General features: G+C 37.0%; 1 protein-coding gene across 7 annotated transcripts in view; it reads left to right on the top strand.

Moving 5' to 3' along the window:
• The window catches only part of NRG3 (neuregulin 3), a 1,193,959-nt gene that overhangs the window by 486,444 nt on the left and 681,574 nt on the right, over positions 1 to 25,941 (top strand). The gene's annotated exons all lie outside the window — the stretch shown is intronic.

The following is a 25,941-nucleotide window of genomic DNA, read 5'->3' as shown; positions in this document are numbered from 1 at the left end:
GCCATGGCGTCTCCAACCTAGTTCCTGAAATGGACACTCTAAAAATATGTCAGAGGAGAAATAAAGACTCACTTTCCTCTGAAACCTTTCAGCTCTCTCCAGTTACCATACACAGTTATTTTACTCAAGAGGATTCATTATGTCATTTTAGCCTCTTACCTTAGTTGGGAGAAATTTCTTCTCAGATTCCTACTATCAATATTTTCTCAGCATCTCCTATCAGTCAGTAGAGTATCTTGGTATTTATTTTTCTCTCCAAATCTATTCAACAGATATTTATTGAATTTCTTATGTGGCAGGTGCAATCCTAAGCCCTCAGAACCCCAAAGTGAACAAAATTAGAGGGGAAAAAATACCCACCTAGCTTTAGGGAGCTTAAGTAATTAACTCAAGCAATTACATAGATAAATAAAAAATTATCACTATAGTAAGTGCTATGAAGGAGAGACCATGGTACAATTGATGCATATAAGGGTGGCTTTTACCTAATCATGGAAGTGTACCAAGTTATTTTGAGGAAATTATCATTAATCTTGTTTCTAATGGATGACCATCCTTATCTTAATGAAAGGTAGCAAGAGGGGCATTCCAGGTGAAGGGAATGACTTGCAAGTAGGTCTTGTTTTTAGGAAGGAGAAGGGATAATGGAGAGTCACTGTGGCTGGAGTTGGGAAAGGAAGAAAGAGTCTGGAGAAGCAGTGATGAACATATATGTTGCCTAGCATTTTGTGCATTGTAGAGTTTATCCTCAAATCAACAAGAAGCCATTTAAGTTTATTAAGCAGACTGGAGAGTGGGTGAGGTGGTATAATCTGCTTGGAAAAGACCATTCTACCTTCTTTGTGGAGATTGGAATAGAGGGCTTGCTCAGAGAATACAGGTAGACCAAGTCAAACGCTATTGAAATTGTCTAGATGAGAGACATTCATAGATGGGGTGAGTTTGGTGGAGGGCAGTAGATTCTGTGAACTATTATTAGAGGATAAATTTAACAGAACATGAAGAGTGAAAGTTGAGGAAGTGTTCACCAGCATCAGGCAGAAGATGAATGTCAATATTGTTTAGAATATGAACATCAACCAGTAGAGAGGATAACATTTTTAACATAACGAGAGTCATGTTAACAATACTTTCTGTTTAGCGGAAAGGAGAATTCAGGATGACCGAGAGTATTTTCCCTTATTCTGACTACAGTTACCCATGAGAAAGTCCCCAAACATTTCTGACCTTTCAGCTTGCTGAAATAATGCACATGAGAATTCTTTTTAATATATATGTGCATAAGTGTACATATGCATTGGATTGGATTGCATAAATACACATGGTTATAACATTTATTATAGCACATATATGCTATTTATTGCATTTTATATATTAATATGTATGCTATTGCACTTATTTATTGTGTGTATTTTTGTCTTTCTTTCCTTCAAGAAGATCATAGTCTGGCAAGTGTTGAGCCAATATGCATACCAACACTAAGAAAAAATCTGGAATCTATTTCCTAAATCTATTTCTTAACTATCTAAAAGTGATGCATTAGTGATTTGATGCTTCTTTGTTTTAAGTTGAGTGGATCATAACCATGTTAATATATGGCTTTTAAAGTCTATTGAATATGAGTTCATCCTTATATGTAGCAGTTTAATATTTATAATTTTTCTAGGTTCCTTTTTGAATTCTCACCTTTGCCTAACCTTGGTGATATTTATAAAATGAGGTTAAAATCCACTAAGAAGGAATATAAAGAGAAAGTCCCAAGTTTGTATTTAGCTTTGGACACTCATCGTTAGGGTATGCAAAAGGATAATAAGCCTTGTCAGCCAGGATCTGTGATCAATGTCTTTCCAACTCCACTGTTGGAATTGCTTTCTCTTTCCTTTTAAGATACTAAAACCACAAAGTATTTCTATGGTGTAGGCAAAATGCCCATCTACCTAGGGTAACAAGGCTAACTCTAAGGATATTGTTTAGTGGGTGTACTAAAAAAATATTGTCTTTACTTGAGTTTTAGGATGCTGTGAGAAGGAAATACTGAGATAAACTGAGAGATATATGGATTCTGTCTTCTGATATCTAGGCATCTATTGGGGATGTGGGAGAGGCCTTAGATAAGGACGGGCTCAGATGGACTTCTCAAGGATAATGTAAACAGGCTTCTCGTAATTACCTGGGTAGGATGACCGCAAAGATGCCCAAGTGGATGAGAGTGACCATCATCATGCAGATGGAGGCTTCCTTGGTTTTTCTGAGCCTTGAGGTGAGTTGAGATCCAGTGGCAAATCATATGACCTAAAGATGGCAACCCCACTGTGGAGACTGAGTTTAAACCAATGGCTAGTTTCTAGATAAATGACCTGGAAATTAAGAGTTAAATGAAGCCTGAGTCCATGAGGACCAAAGGGCTGACACTCCCTAGCATCATAATAATATAAGTAATTGCTGATATTTACTGAGTATTATTCTAAGCACTGTGAAGAAAGCTGAGCACCAAAAAATTGATGCTTTTGAACTGTGGTGTTGGAGAAGACTCTTGAGAGTCCCTTGGACTGCAAGGAAATCCAACCAGTCCATCCTAAAGGAGATCAGTCCTGGGTGTTCATTGGAAGGACTGTTGTTGAAGCTGAAACTCCAATATTTTGGCCACCTCATGTGAAGAGTTGACTCATTGGAAAAGACCCTGATGCTGGGAGGGATTGGGGGCAGGAGGAGAAGGGGACGACAGAGGATGAGATAACTGAATGGCATCCCCGACTCGGTGGACATGAGTTTGGGTAAACTCTGGGAGTTGGTGATGGACAGGGAGGCCTGGCGTGCTGTGATTCATGGCGTGCAAATAGTCGGACAGGACTGAGCGACTGAACTGAACTGAACTGAACTGATTCTAAGCACTTTGCATGTATTTAGTAACTTAATCCTTATTTCACATAATACCTGTGAGTCAATTACTTATATGATCTTCAGTTTACAGATGAGGAAACTGAGTACAGAAAGGGTATGTAACTTTCTTGGCATTACACATCTAATAAATGAAGAGCCAGGATTTGATGTAGACAGTCTAGTCCATTGCTGTTGTTTAGTCGCTCAGTTGTGTATGACTTTTTTGCGACCCCATGGACTGCAGGCTGCCAGGCTCATCTGTCCACGGGATTTTCCAGGCAGTACTGGAATGGGTTGCCATTCCCTCCCCCAGGTCTAGTCCATATATAATGCTATACCCGCTGTCCGTGAGCAAGTCACCAGAGGCTACAGCAAAGAGTCCAGGATAATTAAAATGACCAAACATATCAGGGCTCCAAATCTGGCTCTCCACGTGTTTTTTTTTTTTTTTTTTTGTAAATGTTTTATTGGAACGCAGTCATGATCATTTGTTTATGTACCATCAGTGACTGCTTTGGTCAGTGGCTGCTTTGATGTGATAACACCAGAGCTGTGGCAGGGACCATATGGCATGCAAGACCTTAAATATTCTCAATCTGGCCGTTAGCAGAAAAAAGTTTGCCAACCCCTGCAGTGAACAAAAGGTATTCAAAACTCCAACCAGAGGGCATCCAAGAAGTGATATGAATAGAAGGAAATCCCCCAACTACATGAGGATAAAAAAATACCCGTCTTTAATGCCTATCTAGATTCTGTTTTAGCTGAAAAAGCAGAAGGGAGCATTTTACTGAAGAAAAACCCTGTGCTGCCTGAAAATACTCTTTATTTATTGGCCTGGCCTAAACTGTAAATTATAAACCAGATTAAGACATTTAGTCAGGGGCTCTGGAAGAATGCCAGGTAGTTACATACAAATAAAGAAGTCTACACATGTTAATTTGGAGTTTAATAGATATTAGAAGTTACTATTCAGTTTTTTGTTAGTAAAAGTCTTTTTTCCAAGATACCTACTAAGTATTTATGGGTAAAATGGAATGCTGCTTGTGTTTACCTTAAATGCTACAGAAGAAAAAAAAATGCATGGAGTATGGGGGAAAATACCCAGATTAATGACAGTTGTTGAAGCTTAAGTGATGAATATAAGAGGGTTTCTTATACCATTATTTTTACTTTTGTTTGTTTGAAAATGTTCATAATAAAAATTTACAAAATTACTAATGTTACTAAAGCAGATCCCATATTTTCTCATGAGCTGAATGCATCATATGGTTCTCATGATATTTTTCCCTTATTTTCTTTGCCCTATCAGTAAAATAATGATAAATTGACTGAAAGCATCAATAGGAAAAGAGGGGAGAAGAAAACTGTTGGGCAATTACAAATTACCTGACAACTTTGTTTTGTCCTGCTTGGCATCACTGCCTGCGTGAACTCAAGTATCAAGAGTGGCAAACTGCACAGAAGGGTCACAAATGAATACCTAATTCCCTTCCTGATTCTCCAGTTTCTCCAGTGGATAATGAAATGTTTGGGCTTCACATCAGTCCCTCTAAAAGGCAGGAAGATACACTCTGACTTAACAAACAGCTTTTGAAGAAATGTTCCTGTTATTAAAAAAGGAGGTAAATATGCATAAAATAACTTTTATAGAAATTAATTTGAATACTAAATTTCATCAGCTTAGTAACTGTGTTGAGTTTTAACAATCATATCTAACACCTGTTAAAAACAAGGTTTCAGTATGTCAATCAAACTGACAATGCTGGAAAAAGAATCACAAAACATTTCTTTAATGTGTTCCTCCACCCATTCCTGACACTATAATTTTCATTTTGATTTCAAATTTGATCCCCAAATTATATATATATTCATGCCTTCTTAATTTTTGCATATTTTAAAATATATAATCTGTATTTTTATATTTGAAGGAAATAAGGTTAATTTATGTTTTGAATAATGACTGAGTTCCCTGTACCAGGAATTATTACAGGCATTGACAGAAGTAGCAAGAAACGTAGAGGAGTCCTGCTTTTACTAACTTTACATTCTAGACTTTTAAAATCATGTTTAATTCATCTACACCCTAACATATTTTTTTCTACTAATTCTACCCATTCTGAAAGAAGGAAGTTAAAATGTTCTCTATAATTATATATCTTGTCACAGTCCCCTTGAAACTTTATTTTTGAATTCTACTACATTTAGTTTCTATTAGTAGTAGTAGTAGTCAGTTCAGTCACTCAGTCGTGACCGACTCTTTGCAACCCCATGGACTGCAGCACGCCAGGCCTCCCTGTCCATCACCAACTCATGGAGCTTACTCAAATGTGTGTCCATCAAGTCAGTGATGCCATTCAACCATCTCATCCTCTGTCGTCCATTTCTCCTCCTGCCTTAAATCTTTTCCAGCATCAGGGTCTTTTCTAATGAGTCAGTTCTTTGCATCAGGTGGCCAAAGTATTGGAGCTTCAGCTTTAGCCTCAGGCCTTCCAATGAATATTCAGGTCTGATTTCCTTTAGAATTCATTGGATGGATCTCCTTGCAGTCCAAGGGACTCTCAAGAGTCTTCTCCAACATAACACTTCAAAAGCATCAATTCTTTGGTGCTCAGCTTTCTTTATAGTCCAACTCTCACATCTATACATGGCTACTGGAAAAACCATATCTTTGACTAGACAAACCTTTGTTGGTAGAGTAATGTCTCTGCTTTTTAATATGCTATCTAGGTTGGTCATAACTTTTATTCCAAGGAGCAAGTGTCTTTTAATTTCCTGGCAGCAGTCACCATCTGCAGTGAGTTTGGAGCCCCCAAAAATAAAGTCTGTCACTGTTTCCATTGTTTTCCCATCTATTTGCCATGAAGTGATGGGACCAGATGCCATGATCTTAGTATTTTTGAAAGTTGAGTTTTAAGTCTACTTTTTCACTCTCCCCTTTCACTTTCATCAAGAGTCTCTTTAGTTCTTCACTTTCTACCATAAGGGTGGTGTCATCTGCATATCTGAGGTTATTGATATTTCTGCTGACAATGTTGATTCTAGCTTGTGCTTCATCTAGCCTGGCATTTTGCATGATGTACTCTGCATATAAGTTAAATAAGCAGGGTGACAATATACAACCTTGACATACTCCTTTCTCGATTTGGAACCAGTCTGTTCTTCCACGTCCAGTTCTAAGTGTTGCTTCTTGACCTGCATACAGATTTCTCAAGAGGCAGGTCTGGTGGTCTGGTTTTCCCATCTCTTGAAGAATTTTCCACAGTTTGTTGTGATCCACATAGTCAAAGGCTTTGGCATAGTCAATAAAATAGAAGTAGATGTTTTTATGGAACTTTCTTGCTTTTTTGATGATCCAGAGGATGTTGGCAATTTGATCTCTGGGTCCTCTGCCTTTTCTAAATCCAGCTTGAACATCTGGAAGTTCATGGTTCACACACTATTGAAGCCTGGCTTGGAGAATTTTAAGCATTACTTTAGTAGCGTGTGAGATAAGTGCAATCGTGCAGTAGTTTGAGCATTCTTTGGCATTGCCTTTCTTTGGGATTGGAATGAAAACTGTCCTTTTCCAGTCCTGTGGCCACTGCTGAGATTTCCAAATTTGCTGGCATATTGAGTGCAGCACTTTAACAGCATCATCTTATTAGTAGTCATAATGGTAGTAATTTTTTGCCTTCATTTCTATTAATGTACCATTTTATCCTGACTGCTAGTTTAAAGCTTAAATCTCACCTTTTCTAACATTGATATTGACAGTCTTATTATTACTAGTATTAATGAAAAATATTACTATTATTGTTATTAATTTGGGGATTTGCTTTTGCCTGCCATCTTGTTGCCCACCTTCTTGTATTTGCACCTGTTGATGATGACATGTTTATTGGTGTGTTTTTTTTTTGGCGGGGGAGGTGTGTGTAAATAGCATATGCTTGAGCCTCTTTTATAATCCTGTCTGATACATTATCCTTTAATGTGAAAGTTGACTTCATTTATCCTGAGTGTGATAATATGTGTTATTTTATTCTTTCCATGTTTATGTTTGCTATTTATTTTACTTTTTATATTTTGTTTATTTTTGTCCTTTTTTCTTTTTAAAAAAAATTATCAAGTCATTATTTACTTCTTTTTCCCATTTTATCATTTAGGAGTTCTATTTTATAACTCCATTAAAGGTTACTTTCTGCAGAAGAAAATGTCCATGTTGTACTTTAAATGATGACTTTATTATAAACCACACCTATTTTACTAGCATTGTTTATACAAGGAAGAAAAAGTTATTCCAAGAAAATTTATACCATATTTACAGCTACATGTGGCTATTTATATTCAAATTAATTAAAATTAAAAACTCCTTTGCTCAGTTCCACTTGTCACATTTCAGTTTATCAAGAGTCACACGTGGCTTCTTGTTCTTTAGCCGCTAAATTGTGTCTGACTCTTTTGCAAACCCCATGAAGGTAACCCAACAGGCTCCCCTGTCCATGGCATTTCCCAGGCAAGAATACTGGAGTGCGTTGCCGTTTCCTTCTCCAGGAGATCTTCCCAACCTAGATACAGAGCCCGACTCTCCTGCATTGGCGGGGAGATTCTTTACTATTGAGTCACTAGGGAAGCCCTGCATGTGACTAGCAGCTGTCATACTGGAGACTGCAAATTTAGAGAACACCGCAGAAAATTCTACTAGACCAAAATGGTTAATAGATTATGTATATATTTTCTATACTGCTTATACACATTTTGAATTATACATAATAAGTTTGTTGAGGTTATTGTTAGGTTAAAAATTAAAATTGATATATGAATTCAATTTTCTAACTCAAACATAAAAAGAGCAAAACAGTTATACACCACCAACCAACTAAAATAACATCAGTATCTTAAGTGAAGGGTTATTTAACAATAAATCGTTTTAGTTAAGTCAGGATATCCCAGGAGAGCTTCTTGCAAACAAACTAGCCAAGATTCAATTTCATGATGACAAGATTTCGAATAAGTTTAAATCTGACAAGAAAGGATCTTCGCCCCAGTGTGCCTAATGTATATAGACTTAATGTCCTTAAGATATCTGACTTGTAGATAGTCTGAAGCTTTTACCATTATCTCAATAACGGGTTGTAATGACTGACTTAATGCAATGTATTCTCAAAGCACTGTGTCAACACTCTTTCTGTTTTTCTAAGGTTATTCATTAACTTTCAATGAAACATATGGCCTTTGGGTTCAGCCACAGTTTTATCTGAGGTTGAATTAAATAATTTGGAGACTCAACATTTTATTTCACTTTACTAGAATTAACAATCAAACATTTATTTCTCTACCATATGACATGAGTCAGATGTATGCTAGACTGTATTTTCTTCATCATGACACTATCAAGGCTCTACTATTTTCTCCCGTACTTAATAAAATACACCCTAGAATAATTTTAATGTTTCTTACCACATGTACACACACACACACGTACACATGGAAGGACAGGTAATCTACCATGGTCCTCCCTTATCCTCTCCAATTCATCTGATGACTAATCATTATAATTTATTTGGAATCTCATATCATACCTTGAATATTGTTATCAGATAGGGCATATGACTTACAATTTTCTATGTCATTCCAATATTCTTTGTAATGTCAAAATTAGGAAAGATTTCAACACTCTTCAATGGGATAGGCATACAAATGTACTGTCTCCACTTACAAAATATTTAGGTTGTTATAAAGTTTGCTATTACAAGCCACAAAGTGATGATTAACATTGTCCTTTCTCATATAGTCATGAGTGTCTATGATACATTTCCAGAAATAGCACTGTGGCATCAGTAAAGTTGTAGTGTCGTTGTTTTGTTAGATAGTGCCAAATTGTTTTCCAGGGTTTCTACCCACAATCAGACCTCCTACTGTAAATGTGTGGGAATACCTGTCTTTCTATAGCTTTAAAAATAGACTGCATTGTCAAACATTTTTGGGATTTATTTTCTGTACTATATTGTTCAGGTCCTGAAATGACTGTTATAAACTGTTCTTTAAAACTAATTTGAAAAGAATTATTTTATATTCTAGCACAATTTAAACACTGCTAGGATTATGTGTTTTAAAGATCTGATAGAAGTCTCCCGTGAAAACAAACTTCTGAGCCTATTGCTTTTTTGGCTGGGGGGAGTGTTCTTTGCCAGTTGCATCTATTTTGTCCATTTAGATTTTGAGTCTTGCTTTAATGACTTTGGTAAGTTATGTTTTATTAGACTCTTATTCATTTTATCTAGCTTTACTGATATGAAGGTTGTGGTTTTCAATATTCTCTTTAAAAAAATTGTGCTTTAAATTTGCTCTTTTTTTTCCTGACACAGAGTTAGAAGGTTTTGTTTCCCTAGTTGGGAGAGTTCTTTGTCTTTTTATTTGTTCATTAATTTTATACCATATTATATTTTACATTAAATAATACTCTGTGCATTTATGTATTTCATGTGTTATTATATGGTCAATTTTGTGGCTCTCCTATGAGCACATAAAATTTTGCTCTTATAGGAAAAATGTTATTTTACACATATAAATACATACATATATATGCTTGTAAATACATACATATAGTTGTATATATGATATATCAGTAAGATCTGTCATATTTATTATACTATTTAGACTTTCTATATTTTAATTGTTTACTTGATCATTGAGAGATGAAATCCATTGTCACTGAGTATTAATCATATGCACAATAATGATAGCAATATTAATTTGAATCTTTCATGTTCAAACATATGTACTTTTATGATTAAGTAAGAGATGTGAAATCTTTGGGTCATACTTTATTTCCTTGTTCATGCTTTTTACCTTCTAAGTTGTTGGTTGTGAAAAAAACCTAAGACTAGTTGGATATTTTCCCTTTTAAAAATTAAGAACAAAATATTTTGTGTAGAGGCAAAGAACTATTAAATTAGTAAGAAATTCCAGTACTTTTACCTGGATATTTTACAGTGTTACTACATTAACAAATTTTCTCTGATATTTAGCACTTTCTTTTTCAGTTTTGAATTATTTCTTTATTTTAAATATTTAAAAATAGATCTGTAATATTTAACTTAGTAAAAATAGTTATCTCATTGTTTAGGTTTTATCCTTCAGAGATTTGAATTATGTATATTGAGTTTTCTTAATGGGTATTCTACACTTCTCATTTCTCTCAAAACCATTTTAAGTTTGTATTTTTTTCCCTGTGTTTCCTTTTATTTTTTTCCTTCAAGAGAGGAAAATACTCTTTCTTTTTGTCATAAATTTTAATCTTCTATTTCTTTCCTAACTTTTGCCAGCTCAGATTTTTATTTCATCTTTTTCTGCATTTATACTATCTTTTTTTTTTTTTTTTTACTAATTTTTATATTTATTCCTTTTGGTTTTTCTTTCATAAGTGTGATTACTTCATATTCATTTTTAATTCTGAGCTAAGTATTTGATCATATTTCATCTGTTTCAGAGCGATGTTTCTTTCTTATGAGTGAATGTATTTTGTTGTTATTTTTGAGGTTGTTTTTCTTATAATATCTTGAGCTCAAATTGGCTTAAGAGGGTACTTCCCCATATTCCCATCTCTTTTTCGAAATGAGAAGTGTAGTTTTGAACTTTGAGAGAGCCTCTTATTTTCAAGAAAGGCATTTTTATTGGGATCTTAGAGAATTTTCTGCTTCTGCGCTCTTCCATGTGTCTCATGTCTTCGGCTTGATCTCAGCTTCTTATGCAAACCCTTGTTTATATTTTTGAATTGAATATTATAACCTAATGTCCCTGAAAATGGAGTTTGTATGTTGTATATTTTATAGTTAATTCATTACAATTATGAGAAGAAATAGAGGCAAAATTGTGACATATACAGCTCTATTCATATCAATATATTTTCCTTTTTATTGTTAGTTCATGCATTAATCGGTTACTCTCAGAAGCTATAATTTATTAGGATCTCTCTTGATTATTTCACTTGGCTCATTTTCTCTGGCTACAGGATTTCTTATATGTGCTAGCAGTTCTTTTTATCTACTCGCTGGGACTCAGGTTGAGGTCTGTAGTACATTAATCTGGAGCCATGTCATGAATGGTAGGAAGTTCTGTAGTCTTGTAGCAAAAGCATGGTGTCAGTTCTCTACTAAAAATATAGTAAAGAAAAAAAAAATAGCCTTTTATTTTTTCCTTCTCTTCGAGATGTTCTAGATCCTGGTCTAAACAGGACTCATTACTGGTTCATCTCTCCCTCAGCTGTCCAGGAGCTAGAGGAATCAGGCCCACTCCTATGGACTTATGTGACCCTTTTTTTCTGGAATCCGTACTGTTCTGCAGGTCATGTGCTTGCCAGAATCCACAACTACTGTCCTCCCTTGGATCCTCACAAGATCTCATCAGGCTCAGAGTAGAGAAACTTCTGTGCTAGTTCTGGATTTTAGAATCCTTTCAGTGTCTGAGGCTTCACCAGCACCTTCCAATGTTGTCTGGGTTTTTGGTGGGGGTAAAGGAGCTCCCAGATACATTTAAGCCACCATATCCCATTTAAGCCACCATATCCCATTTTTCCTCAGTGCTGCCTGTGAATAGGTTTTGTACATGTTTTTATGAGATTGACAAACTAGGGAAAATGAATTAGTACAAGGGTTTAAGATATCTCTTTATATTTATAAGCTGGTAAAAACTTTAAAAGAAAACATCTCCCACGTTGCCACTTGCTGCATTCCAAGGTCTCTTAGTTGAATTGAAGGTGGCAGTGGTTCATTTCACAAATTAAATTAAAAATTAACTGTGAGAAGTCCTTGAAGAACCCTACAGTGATTGAATAATGGTTTCTGTTGCCCTATAGGGTCCAAGTTTGAGCATCTGGGAAAATTCAGATTTCTATAGGCAAGCTGTCCTGCTGCAGAGAAGGAAGATAGGCAATGGTCTGACTTCCAGGGAAACGATCTGTATTCTAAGTCATGGGCCAAGGGAAGTCAGTAAGAAAAGGGGAGCTATGTAATTTACCAAAACAAAGGGACAAACAAGTGGCATTCATTAGGAGTAGAAACATGAAAACGTCTATTGAAAGTGTCAGAGAGGTAAGTGCCAAGGGTGGTGGTTTGAACAGGGAAATTGAAGGGGGTCCTAAGCTGCTAGGACATAATTTCAGCACCTTTCAACACAAATTGTTCTCAGTTTTGAGCTTTGGTTAATAATCATCATTTATCTATTTATAAATTTATCTATCTGTCTATATTGGTAATACCATTATAGATAATTCCCCTTCTTACTATAACTTCCTTTTCAGTCCTTCATTATATCTCCTGAACAATTGCCATTGCCCCTTCACTAGCATCTTTGGAAGCCTCCAATTTCTCCTACAAATCCAGCCCTCCTCAGTGCTGTCAGAGTAATCTTTTCATATGAGTGACCTCCGATTCTGAGAATGACATCGCTGGAATATCATTCATCTCCTTCATTTTTATACTTTCTATTTTGTGTGTAGAAGGCTAGAGCAGGCACCAAAAAGGTGATGTTACTTGTGCTATGTTTCCTGAGTAAGTCAAAGAGGTGAATTATGGATTTTTTTCTATCAGGCAGACCCAGACTGAATGCTGTTCATTTCTGGGTTTATGCCTATTATCCGTCAAATAATGAATACCCCCCCCAAATGTTACTGTGTTATTATGCTGTGGGGATAGAAGAATTCTCTACAACATAAAACTATTTTTATACAGCTACCAAAGTAGTCTGGAGATTTCAACTTTCATTCAAATAAAATTGAAAGAAAATGAATAACATTGAGACAACTGAGCGCAAAAGAATAATATTGTATTTTCCAAAATATACACAACAACCACTTGAGGCTATTGTATGTGAAAGGGCTATAAGGGTAGCTGAGTTGAATATGCCAGTAATTTCTTTCAATCATCTTTTTTTCCACTTGCAAAGGACTGTATGAAGTGTATCCAGGGAAGGCTACATTTCTGGGCAGAGGCAGGATGCAAAAACAAGAGAGAAAGATGTTCATTCTTCGACCAACAATAAAAATGATCTCTCATTTTCTGCTCCTCCCTCACTTAGGATCTAAATAAGAAAGAATTCCTTTCAGGAAATGTTAAGTCTCAGACAAGCATCAACACTAGAATTTAGCTAGTACAGGTATCAAATGTGGGGACACTTTTGCGTTCCTTCCTCTAAAGATGGTCCAATGTGGGTGGCATTTCTTTCTCATTCTTTCCCTGACTACTGCTCAGATGTTACTCTATGAGATGTCTGGTAGGATAGAGTAAGCTATCTTCAAGGAAGTGAGATCATCTGACATTATTATATGAATTCAAAATGGGGTCTCATTGTTTAAGGCAATTCTTTCTTTTTCAGTGATTCAGATAGCCATCCTTTAAAATTTTTATTTATTTATTTATTTTATTTTTGGCTGTGCTGGGTCTTTGCTGCTGTGTGTGGGTTTTCTCTAGCTGCAGAGAGTGGCAGGGGCCACTGTTTGTTGTGGTGCACGCTAGGCTCATGAGCTGAGTTGCCCCGAGGTATGTGGGATCCTCCTGGACCAGGGATCAAACCCATGTCTCCTGCATTGGCAGGAGGATTCCCAACCACTGGACCACCAGGTAGGTCCTGGATCACCATAATTTTAACTTCACGGCATAATGAAGTGACCCCTGGGCTTTTTGTCTTCTGCATGTGTAGAGAGTGGAGACAGATCAAGTAAATAGCTGTGAAATGAGCATTTTCATGATGGATATAGCACTCTTCGGCTGTGCCCCCAAATGGGTGCTATTATTATTTTTTATTACCATTAAAACAAACAAGCAAACGGAAGGATATGCACATGCAAGGCCAAGTTGAATCAGGAAAGTAGATGAACAAGTGTGGACTTGCTACTCAGTAGTTACCAGAAATTTCCCAAGTGCTTTCCATGTGCCAGGTATTAGGTATACGCTTCTGTTATCTCATTTAGTACTCACACCAGATCTATGAAGGTGGTACTATCATTACCAACTGCTGCCACATTTTATAGACAGGAAACTAAGGCATGGAGAAGTTAATCATCTTATCCACAGTCATTCAAGTAGTCAACAGGAGACCTGGCATTTGTCATGGTGATCATAATCTCCTTGATAGTCTGAAGTCAGTTTTACAGGTTCTATTCCAGACACCTCATCAGGATTACAGGACGTTCTGATTGTATTGTTTGGAACAGATATTTATGGCCTCTCTGTGAAATTGGGTTGGTAAAACATATACAGGTATGTGGGGAGTCAGCGATGTAACATGTATAAAATGCCAAGGTAGGAAAATGACTTACCTATTTGTTTTCAACATTCTAATACTGATATCAAAAAGAGATGGAAAACAAGAAAACAGAGAGTTTGAGGGAGGTAAGATACCCAGTTTTTTGTATTATTTAAAAAAATTATTTATTTATTTGGCCGCACTGTGTCTTAATTGCAGCATGTGAGATCTAGTTCTCTGACCAGGGATTGAACCTGGGTCCTCTGCATTGGGAGTGTGCAATCTTAGCCACTGGACGACCAGGGAGGTCCTGGTTCTTTTATTCCTACCAAAGTTTATATCATTGGGTGTATCACTCTCAACTTTCTGGGATTTAATTTTCTCAACTATAAAATGATGAGTTTGGATTTGACTCTCTCTCTCACTGACTATATATGCGTGTGTGTATTTATCCAAGTTGAAATAATAGGTGCCCACAAATTTTTGTTTACCCATGCATAGTCAGCATAATGGAATTTCCTTACCATGTATATGGTCCCTATTTTAAATGATATGTATATACTTATGAAGTTTTAATATAACAGAGCTCATTAAAAATAAAAGCAGTGAGAATTCTGTTATTAGCCATATGTGGAGTCTATTAAAAGTAGATGCCTGGTGAGCCAAAGCGCTCACTGCTCTGAGCACTTCTGAAACTTCCTTTCTGAGCCCTCTGTGAAGCCTGGGGCACAGTTGGTCATGCACCGGTTAGTGGACACCAGAGGTCACCTTCATCTCTGAGGAATGATTTGAGTGTTCAAAGTGGCCTAAAGAAATGAACATGGCAGTCGATATGGGCAAAATCACATTTAGTCAAAAGCCAGCTGTGCCTAGCCAGTAATAAGATTTGCTTTTCTAATCTGGATCAGATGTTGAAGTTGGAAGGAAATGAGAAGGCAGGGGCTGCTCCTGGAGGGATGGTGCCTCTTAATGTGACACCTTTGAACATTGACATTATTTTGGATATGTGAATGGATTCTGATGAACATGTATAGCTATTTACTTTATAGTCATATCTCTTTGTGTCATAAACAAAGCAATCATATGTATGGCTTTTCCCATTGTGTCCCTAGTGGTGGTAGGAGGAGGAGATTTGGGCCTAGAATAATTATAACCTTCTACAGGAAATTCACTCATTTGTGTCTGAATCTTTGTGACCCCGTGGGCTGTAGCCCACCAGCTCTGCCCATGGAATTCTCCAGGCAAGAAAAATGGAGTGTGTAGCCATTCTTGTCTCCAAGGGATCTTCCTGACCCAGGAATGGAACCCGGGTCTCCTGCATTGCAGGAGATTTCTTTACCCTGGTGGCTCAGAGAGTAAAGAATTGCCTACAATGCAAGAGACCTGGGTTTGATTCCTGGGTCAGGAAGATCCCCTGGAGAAGGGAATGGCTACCCACTCCACTATTATTTGCTGGAGAATTCCATGGACAGAGGAGCCTAGTGGGCTACTGTCCCTGGGGTCACAAAGAGTCAGACATAACTGAGTGACTAACACTTTCACAAGAAGTTCAGTATTGGCCCCAAGTAATGAAGATATTAATATAAGAACCTGGAGCCATATTGAGGATATGTACTCAGAGGCCTTTCCTTCTGTCTCCATCTGGTTAAAATAGTTCCAATGAGAAGAACACACTGCACTTTTACATAAAAAACATTTAAGAAGAAATTATTTAAAATATTATTAAGAACTTAGAAGGTTGTTCAACATACTTCTATCATTATCATAAAACTATAGAGATTAACTCACTGCTTTTATAACTAAAGCAGTGTGGAGGCCTTTGTAATGGAAATAACTGTTATTAGCAGTCAAAAAATTATAAGTAAATAGTGTGGTTTGTCTCCCAGAGTATTTTGTGAGATGATATGAAATCCAGCTCTGTTGAAAATCCAAATGGGAAGTAAAATGTGAGCTGACCTGGATTCTAAACCAAACTCAACTGCTGTTTTTAGATGAACAAATATTTATTGCCTTGATGGCCCTTTTTCTTTCTCTTGCTGATGAAATGAGGGGGTTGTACTAGGAATCTACTTTATGATTCACTCTGGGCCCCTGATATAGTTTGCATTGTAAGTACAGCCCTCCCTCAGCCACACTTCCCTCATCTGCTTTATTTTATCTGACATAGATGGGATAAGATTTCATTTCATCAGAAGTTTCATCTCCTCAAAAGGAAAAGGTTGCAACCTCTGCCCAATTCCACTTACGTACTTGTCTGTCTGTGGAGAATGTGGCTCTTTCATCCTTCTTCAGCAGAGTTGTCAGTTCAGTTTTCTACAATTTCACCCAAAGCAGAGCTGAATTTACCTATGGAACCTGTTTTCATGATGAACAAGGGAACTTAATCCAGATAAAACAATGGAACGGATTCCTGGATGCTTGCTCAGCATCGTTAGACAGAAGTAATTGTTATCCTTCAGTCACTTTTATCTTGACTCTAACCCATGTGTGTGGCATGAGGGCATTTTTTGCTAGTTACCTTACTTTCTCATTAGTTGGCTGTGACCTCTCATTGTCATCACCTTCTGGAAATCAAAATGTTTTATTTCTGAGATAACATTGCTCTACATCCCAGAAAGGTCAAAGGTACAGGATGTGTGCACTGTCTTCTCTTTATACCCTGTAGGTTGTATAATCCAAGTAAGCTTAGAAACAGATTTCAAACTCAGTATATCTAAGGCAGAACAGATTTTTTTTTCCTGCAACAGACTTGAATTTCCTGTTTCAGGAATACAGCAATAATCCAGTTTGCCAAACCAGAGATTTGGAAACTATTTTATTTTCCTCACCCAAAAGTCAGATGCAGAAGAGAAAAAAAACAAAGAAAAACCTACCTCTTTTTTTTTTTTTAGTTGTTCTGTCCTCTGCACCTAGAAAGGTATCTGATATAGAGTTAGCATTAAATATTTGGTGAGTTGACAAATAAATTAATATTCCTCTAGCTCATGAAGAATGGGTGACATCTGATGACCATGAATTGTCATTAGTTACCTTTCTTGTTATCCAGCAAATCCTTCCATCCTCTCACTCTTTTTGACTGCTCACTTGGTTCTGCTCTTTATTATCTCTTGTATTGTGTACTGTGCTCAGTCGCTTAGTCGTGTCCGACTCTTCCCAACCCCATGGACTGTAGCCTGCCAGGCTCCCCTGTCCATAGAATTTCCCAGGCAAGAATACTGGAGTGAGTTGCCATTCCGTCCTCCAGGGGATCTTCCCAGGGATTGAATCCACATCTCTTGCATTGCAGAAGGATTCTTTACCACTAATTTTCTCCTCCATCTCTTCTGATTTCTTTTGGTCAATAGACTCTCCACACTGATTCTAGAATGTTTGATTTAATAAAAACATATAGTCATGTTTGTGGCATTACAGGTGGTTTTTGTTCTTTTTTTTTTTTGGTTTTTGTTCTTATAGTTGATTTTCCATAATTCTTGTGATTTATGTATATAAATGGCATCAACGGAAGAAAGAAAAGAGGTTTTAGGATCATCATTTTTCATCTCCCTTTAAAATCCTTGTTTAAAATTTGTATTTATTTATTTATTCTTGGCTGTTCTGCATCTTTGTTGCTGTGTGTGGGCTTTCTTTAGGGGCAGTGAGTGGGGCTTCTCTCTTCTTGCACTGCACGAGCTTCTCATTGCAGTGGCTTTCCTTGTTGCAGAGCATGGGCTGTAGGCATGCAGGCTTCAGTAGCTGTGGCCCACAGGTTTAGTTGCTCTGCAAAATGTTGGATCTTCCCAGGCCAGAGAAATGACCTGTGCATTGGCAGATGGATTCTTAACCACTGGACCACCAGGGAAGTCCTATTCTCCCATTCTGTAAAAATCTTAATAATGTCTTAAAGTAAAAGTGTTAGTCACTCAGTGATATTTGACTCTTTGCAACCCCATAGATTGTAGCCCATCAGGCTCCTCTGTCTATAGAATTCTCTAGGAAAGCATACTGGAGTGGGTAGACATTCCCTTCTTCAGGGGATCTTTCCCACCCAGGGATCGAACCCGGGTCTCCTGAATTGCAGATTCTTTACCATCTGAGCCACCAGGGAAGTCAATAATATCTTATGATCCTTGCTATAAAATCTAGACTCAACATGGCATGAAAGATTGTTTGTGGCTCAACTCCCTTGCACTCAACCGCCTTAGAATTTATATTCTGTTTCCGTAGCTTCTCACACATAAGCCCCCTCTTCCCAACCTTCATACGTTTGCAGTTAGTGAGCTATGCCTTCTCGGTCTTTTTGGCAGGTTCACTGTTCTTTCAAGACCCTGCTCAAGTGTCATTGCTTTCCCCACTATTGTGTCTGCTCAGTACCCGCAGCAAAGAACACAGTGTATTGTAACAGAATTGGCCTGTTTACTTCACAAACAGAAAGTGAACATCTTGAAAGCGGGGCAGTATCTAGTTTGTCTTTCAACTTCAGTTTTCAGCTGAGTGGCAACTCAATATTTGTTGAATGAGTGAAAAATTTATCCAGCAACAATATCATTCCTCTTGGGGAAAGTAACTCCTAAAGGATGCCTTTATAAATAATCAACACAGCTTTTTTTCTTGGGTGGGAAAACAGACCTCTCACACATGTTGATTTTGGTTTAATACCAGAAAGGATATGTTACTGTGAGAACAAAAACAACAAAAAAACCCATCAAATATTGTTATAGGAAACATCTCTTACTGTAGCCCAGCTGTGTGCATTGCTACTTTAGAACAGTGTTTTTAAATGTTTTGTAAAATTGCAGCATCTGAAAGCGAGGCCTGGGACTGCGGTGCTGGCGGCTGCAGGGAGTCCCCTCTGTCACATCTTTCCCATCTGTATAGGCAGCAGCAGGTGGAACCGGAGCCGTTTGGTCTGTGGATTAGTCAATCGCTTTTTCTAAAGACTCTGAGAGGCAAGCTTATTACATTTTGTCTTCAGGTCTTTATATGAAAATACCACTGTGGATAATGAGGCTGTTGTATGCATAATTTAACTTTAGGAAGCCTAAATTCCCTGCAAGGCAAATTGGTACCTAGAGGCATGCAGTTTGCATTGGGATTTCAAGCCCTCCTCCCTTCTATTGTCCCTGGTGTGGTGTTGCTTCTCCCCTAAATTATTTTCCCTTATTCTTTGAATGTCAGATTCAGAGACTGTAACCAGATTACCAGGGTCTCCGTAACTAAAAGTAGCTTCAGAAGCTCTGCAGTGCCTGCTTGACCAGGGCAGAGCCTAGTCCCAGCACTCACGGACGGTCTGCACCACGAAGAGGCTCCTTTGCCTGCTGCCTGCCTCCTGGAGAGGGTGAGGACCAGCCATGCCTGCCTGTGTCCAGAGTGGGCAGGGCTGATCCTCTATGGCTGACTTCACAGATCAGTCTGTCAATCTGTTTAGAGACGGATGGTTAGAGAACTGTCTGTCTGAGTTGCCTCAGGAAGAATTTGGCATCTTGGCTGAATCTTCTAGTGACAGGCTGTTTTGCTCTTCTCTGGGCTAGAGAAGGTGGCTTTGCTGGCATGGGTACCGATTCCATTTTTTAAAGCCTTGCAAGTAAAGATGTGTGTAAATGGATCAAGGGCTCAGGAGAACAATCTGCTGATTGTCTTCTAATATTTCATTTAGCATCTGATGGGTAGTGTCGATTGTGCCGACAATGCATAGAGACTCACATGTTAGTAAATTCTAGCTCTTCAGAAATGATTTCTCCCGGGTAACATGCTTTTATTTTACTAAGATAAACCTTGGAGACATGATTTGTCAATATGTTCACTATAACATTTTTGGATAATTTTGATATTTGCTGACCAGGCCAGTTCACAGATAACTGGAAAAACTTCATGGTGCTTAGCACAGAAACTTAGTCATTTTCAATGTTAACTAGGAACCAAAGAGAAGAGAGAGAAGGAATGAGGAAGAAAAGAGGAAAAGAAAGGCTAGACAGAGAGATGGCATTTTAGCTTGGTGATAAAACTAGAGATCAATTTCAGATCAATTTGTAATTGTAATCAGGAGATCTAAACCAGGCTTAGGGTTCATTGACTATTAAGCTGGGGGAGCTAGAACAAGTCATTGCTTCAGTCTTTAGAATAAATACATTGGACTGGACCATTTATTATCTCTTCAAGATCTAACATTCAGGGAACCTTTCATTTGTCCTCTAAACAAGGTAATTGTGATTATTTTGTTAGCTTATAGGGATGTGTATATTGGCCACAAACAGTATAGCATGTCCTGGGCAGGGAGGGATCCAAGGTCCCTGCAGTCTCCAAATCAGCTATCATTCTTTGAGTTTTTACTATGCCATAGAAACTACATCAAGATCCTTAAATGCATTGTATTTGGTGTTACTTAAAACTATGAAGTAGTTATTTCCCTTCTTTTATAGTTTAGGGTATAACAAATTAACTTGCTTCAGCTCCTTCAGGTGAGAAATGGAAGAGTTGGAATTTGAATGTAGAATCTGCACCTTGAGTTCTGCTTTATTCTGCCTCTGTAACATCCTGTTTGCCTACTAGTGATCCCAAAGTTTAGGTCTTGAGAAGACAGGAATCCTCCTACTACACTCTTGACTCTTTCAGAGTTGCACGTTGCTAGCAGACACTGAAATAGAGTATAGTGTGTTATGCTAGGAAGAAAGCATATTTGCATAGCTCACACATGAACACTAATTAAAACAGAGTGGCATCATGCATCAAAAGACAGGATTAGAGAGGCAACAGAGATATTTCCATTGACTGATGATGTAAAACTTTTTCTCAGTCTAGTTAACGTGGCTCTTCTTTTCTTGTCCCAAGACCGACAGTTGTTTCCTTGTTGGGGCAGTCAGTAAGATTTGTTCCTATTGCTGGATCTCCCAGGGCATCCGAGTGCTATCTGAGTTGGAGATTAATAGCATGACAACACCAATGACAGTTGTGACAGTGATATGTTGCTATAGTGGCAAGAAAAATTTCAAAAAGATAAAGAATTCCATCATCATATAATATTTTAGTAATACGTATTCTCCTAGCATACTTGAGAACCACTTTCATCCTTCTAGAAATGTGCGTTATAAATTGAATTCACTTTTATCATTATGATCTAATGCATATAGTCATAATCCAAATAGGAATGATTTGCCAAGAATCACCTATGTTGTGAAATGAGAAGATGTAGTTATTCAGTGCTCATGATATGTCATACACTGTACTGTTTTACAATAAGGATAAAAATACTAGGACTAAAAATTAGAATATTTTCTTCCCATCATCACACTTCAGTATGACATCCAGATAGATATGTGGTTGAGCCTAGGAAGGTGAAGAATGTGTAAGCAGGCGTTATGATTTCAATAAAGCTCAAACAATCTGAGATGAAACAAAATCTTATAGAAAAAAGACAGGAAGATTTGAATATAAGGACCTATATTGTTTAGGTAGTTCTGGCTTTCTAAATGTTTTCATAGGATTTTATTGAAGAAATTGGGTTCTGTATTGACATTTACGTTTGCTTTGCAGACGTTTAAAGTTAAGTACTTCCAATATTCATTGGTGTATATGACGTAATTTATAAATTCAAGACAGTCAAGTAAGAAATGACAAGGTATTGATTTTTGAAAATCCATATTTTCTACTTATGAAAGCATGTGTTCTGTGACTCAGTGAGGAAGGCATATATTTTGGTGAATTGCAACCTGTAGAGAAAGGCTTATTATATTTCTTTACTTTTATGTCACAGAGTTGTACACAGTCATTTGATGATATTTGATATAACATTTGCAATGTAGTATATGCAGAATTATAGAAGTCAAAAATTATTTTAAAATGTCTCTTCTTCCAGTTCCTAGAATAAGCAGTTCCTTCTAGAATACTTTTATTCAGAGTCTTCTGGTTAATATTATAGTGATAATGTATAATAAGAAGCAGAAAAAAAAAAGAGTGCTATGTCTTCATAATTAAAATAAAATATGGATCACTGTGGGAAATATTTTCCGGATGCTTTTTAAAGAGTTTATTTTACTCTCAATCTCTAAATTCTGACAGTGTTGCTTTCAACATTTACTGATCTTTGGTTCCAAATACTCTCTATTTAGCATTGTTTCTGCAAGCATGTGAGGCTTTCCCAGTGGCTCAGTGGTAAAGAATCCACCTGCAGTGCAGGAGACAGAGGAGTGAAGTCTCTCCGTCATGTCTGACTCGTTGCAACCCCATAGACTATAGCCTACCAGGCTCCTCTGTCCATGGGATTTTCCAGGCAACAGTACTGGAGTGGGTTGCCACTTACTTCTCCAGGGGATCTTCTTGACCCAGGAATCGAACTTGGGTCTCCCACATTGCAGGCAGAGGCTTTACTGTCTGAGCCACCATGGAAGCCCAGGAGACAACAGGAGATGTGTGTGTGCCCTGGCGGAAGGCATGGCAACCCCCTTCAGTATTCTTGCTGGGAAAATCCCATGGACAGAGGAGCCTGGTGGGCGACAGTCCATGAGGGTCAGACATGACTGAAACAGCTGGGCATACACACACACATCCAAACGTGTACACAATTGGCATAATCACTTTTTATCATAACAAATTTCATGTACTTATGCTTTTTAAAAAATCAAAATGGCCTCAAATGGACGACTCAGATACAAGGGAGGCTAGGGCCTCACTAGTGTCAGTTGGGGTGGGACTTAGTCCTAGATTTTGGAAGGTTCAACAAATCTTGTATAGCTGTGATAAACTTCATTTGGCCATCATGTTATTACACTTTTTTACATATTGTTGCATTAAATTTTCTAAAATATTATTATGCATTTTTGCCTCTATGTTTATAAAGAATATTTGTACATATCTTTTCAGTGATGCTTTTGCCTGGTTTTGTTTTCAGGGGAATGTTGGCCTCATAAAATAAATTCTAGAATGTTCCCTCCTCTTCAATTTTCTGGACAAGTTTGTATAGAATTGGTATTTTTTTTTCTAAAATCTAAGATATAATTGCTTACTGAAGTCATCTGGGATGAAAAATTCTGTAGGCCAGTTTCAACAACATTTCAATTTATTGATGTAGAAAATTAAATAATTAGTTATCTACAGGGTAATTAGTTAGCTATTTCTTGAGTTAATTGATAATTTTTTCCTTTCAATTAATTCATTCATTTCATCAAAGTATTTGATTTTATTGGCATAAAGTTCATAATACATTGACATTTTTCCTTCCGATAGCTCTGGACTCTATAGTGATGTCTTCTCTCTCATTTCTGATATTAGTCATTTTGCATTTTCTTTTATCATTTTTCTCCTAATAACTGAAGGTAAGTTAGTAAAATTTATTGATCTTTAATAAACAAGTTTTAGTTTCATTGCTTTTTCTTTCTTGTCTTCCTTTTTTCTATTTTATTGATTTGTGACATCATAATTGTTCTTTTCTCTATTTTTAATTTGATTTGATTTTGCTCTCCTGTTTCTTAATATGGAAACTAAGACCATTAGAATGAGGACTTTATTCTTTTCTAATGCAAGTTTCTAATGCTATAAATGTCCCTCAAAATTCTGCTTTAGTTACATACATCCCACACATTTTACATGCTCTTTTTCATTTTCAGTTAATTTAATATTCTTTCTAATTTATTTTAATTTTTTCTTTTGTTGAATTATTTAGAAGTGTACATTTAATTCCCAAATATTTGCGCATTTGCCAAATGTCATTTTCTAAAATTTCTAACCTAATTTCACTGTGGTCAGAGAACATACATTTTATGAGTCAACTCCTTTTAAATATATTGAGACATTTTTAGGTACTAATAAATGATATATCTGATAAATATCTCATGTATAGTAGGGAAAAAAGTGCTTATCTTCTATTGTTGGTTGAAGTGTTCCATAACTTAATTTTGTCAAGTTGGCTGATACTGTTTTTCACGTCTTATATATCTTTATGGATTTGCTGTCTTCATCTCTCAGTTACTGAGGGTAAGGATTGAGGAACAGGTAGTTATTGTGAATTTGTTGACACCATTCTGTCATACACATTTACAATTGTTGTGGATCCTTAGAGAGTTGTCCCACCCATTTATCATTCTGTGGTGGTGGTGGTTTAGTCCCTAAGTTGTGTCTGACTCTTGCGACCCCATGAACTATAGCCTGCCAGGCTCCTCTGTCCATGGGATTCTCCAGGCAAGAATACTGGGGTGGGCTGCTATTTCCTTCTCCAGTGGATCTTCCTGACCCGGGAATCGAACCTGGGTCAACTGCATTGTAGGCAGATTTTTTACCAACTGAGCTACAGAGGAAGCCCTGTCATTCTGCAATACCCCTCACATTTTTCTGCTTTTGAAGTCTACCTGTCTGACTTAATATAATGACTCCAGTTTTCACTGGTTACTGTGTGATATGTTTTTACTCATTTATACTTTTAGCTTGTCTATAAATTTTATGTTTAAAGTGGGCTTCTTACAGGCAGCATGTAATTGGGTCGTGTTCTTTTATCTAATCTGATAATCTCTGCCTTGTAATTCATTTGCATTTGCGTTGTTGTCTCATTACCTTTAGTTTCTTGTTTCATTATTTTTATGGTGTCTTTATTAGTATTTTGTAGTTTGTAGGGTGTTTCTTTAACTTTCACTATCTATCTACAAGTGATGTTATGGCACTTAATACATAGTGTATGAATTGTACACAATACACTTTCAACCTTTATGCTGTCATTATCAAATAGTTTATTTCTAGATTTATGTCAGACTTCACAAGACTTTGTTATTGTTTATGCTTTAAACATTTGATTATATTTTGAAGTATTTTTTTAAAGAAAAAAGATGTCTTTATATTTACCCACATAATTGCTATTTCCAGTGCTCCATATTCCTTTGTGCAGACTCAGAGTTCTGGCTGGTATTTTTCTTTTGCCTGGAGGTCATCTTTTATTATTTCTTGTGGTGAAGTTCTGCAGCTGATGAATTCTTAACCACTGTATGTCTGAACATGGCTTTATTGCACCTCTGTTATCAAAATATATTTTTGTTGAGTAAAGAAGTCTAGTTTAACTATTTTTGTTGGTTTCTCTTTGATTTTTCCTTTCGGTTTTTTAAAGATTTGTTCCGATGATGATGGTTTAGTTGCTAAATCATATTTAACTCTTGTGGTCCAAGGATTGTAGCCTGCCAGGAACCTCTATTCATGAGATTTCACAGGCAAAAATACTAGAGTGGATTGCCATTTCCTTTTTGAGGAGATCTTCCTGACCCAGGGATCAAACCCAGGTCTCCTGCATTGCAAGAAATCTCTTGCATTGCAGGCAGATTCTTTATCAACTGAGCCCCTTCCCCTACTGACAGAAATTTCACTGTTTCTGACAAGAATCCTGCTGTCATTCAGAAATCTGTTCTTCAGTACATAACTTACATTTTCTCACTGGGCATTATTAAGATTTGCTGTCCATTGTGTTATTGTAGAAAGTTGAATATGATGTACCTCTACATAGTATTCTTCATCTTCTTATGCTTGGAATTTATTAAGCTTCATGACTGTAGATTTATAGTTTTCATCAAAATTTTCAAAATTTGGCTCTTATATTAAAATTATTTTCTGTCCTTCTCTTCTTGGGGAACTCCAATTTAGACTCTCATCCCAGAAGCAGAATTGGAGTGAGGATAGCATATGGTACTATAAAACCCAGTACATGGGCTGAGAATCAGTGGTAAGATTGGAGAAGCTACAGGGGCCAGATGGATGCCCTTCATAGGTAACCTGCATGTCATTCCTAGTTTGTCTGTGGGAGAGGCTGACTCAGCGGTAGATGTGCCTGGGCTTTCAGTTTGAAGATACTTGGGGCTACGATTGAGAAAGTTTGAAAAATGCAGGGATTAAATATAA

Source organism: Cervus canadensis, chromosome 8 (assembly GCF_019320065.1).
Source record: "Cervus canadensis isolate Bull #8, Minnesota chromosome 8, ASM1932006v1, whole genome shotgun sequence".
Lineage (NCBI taxonomy): Eukaryota > Metazoa > Chordata > Mammalia > Artiodactyla > Cervidae > Cervus > Cervus canadensis.
This window is presented reverse-complemented; position numbering and strand designations above follow the sequence as displayed.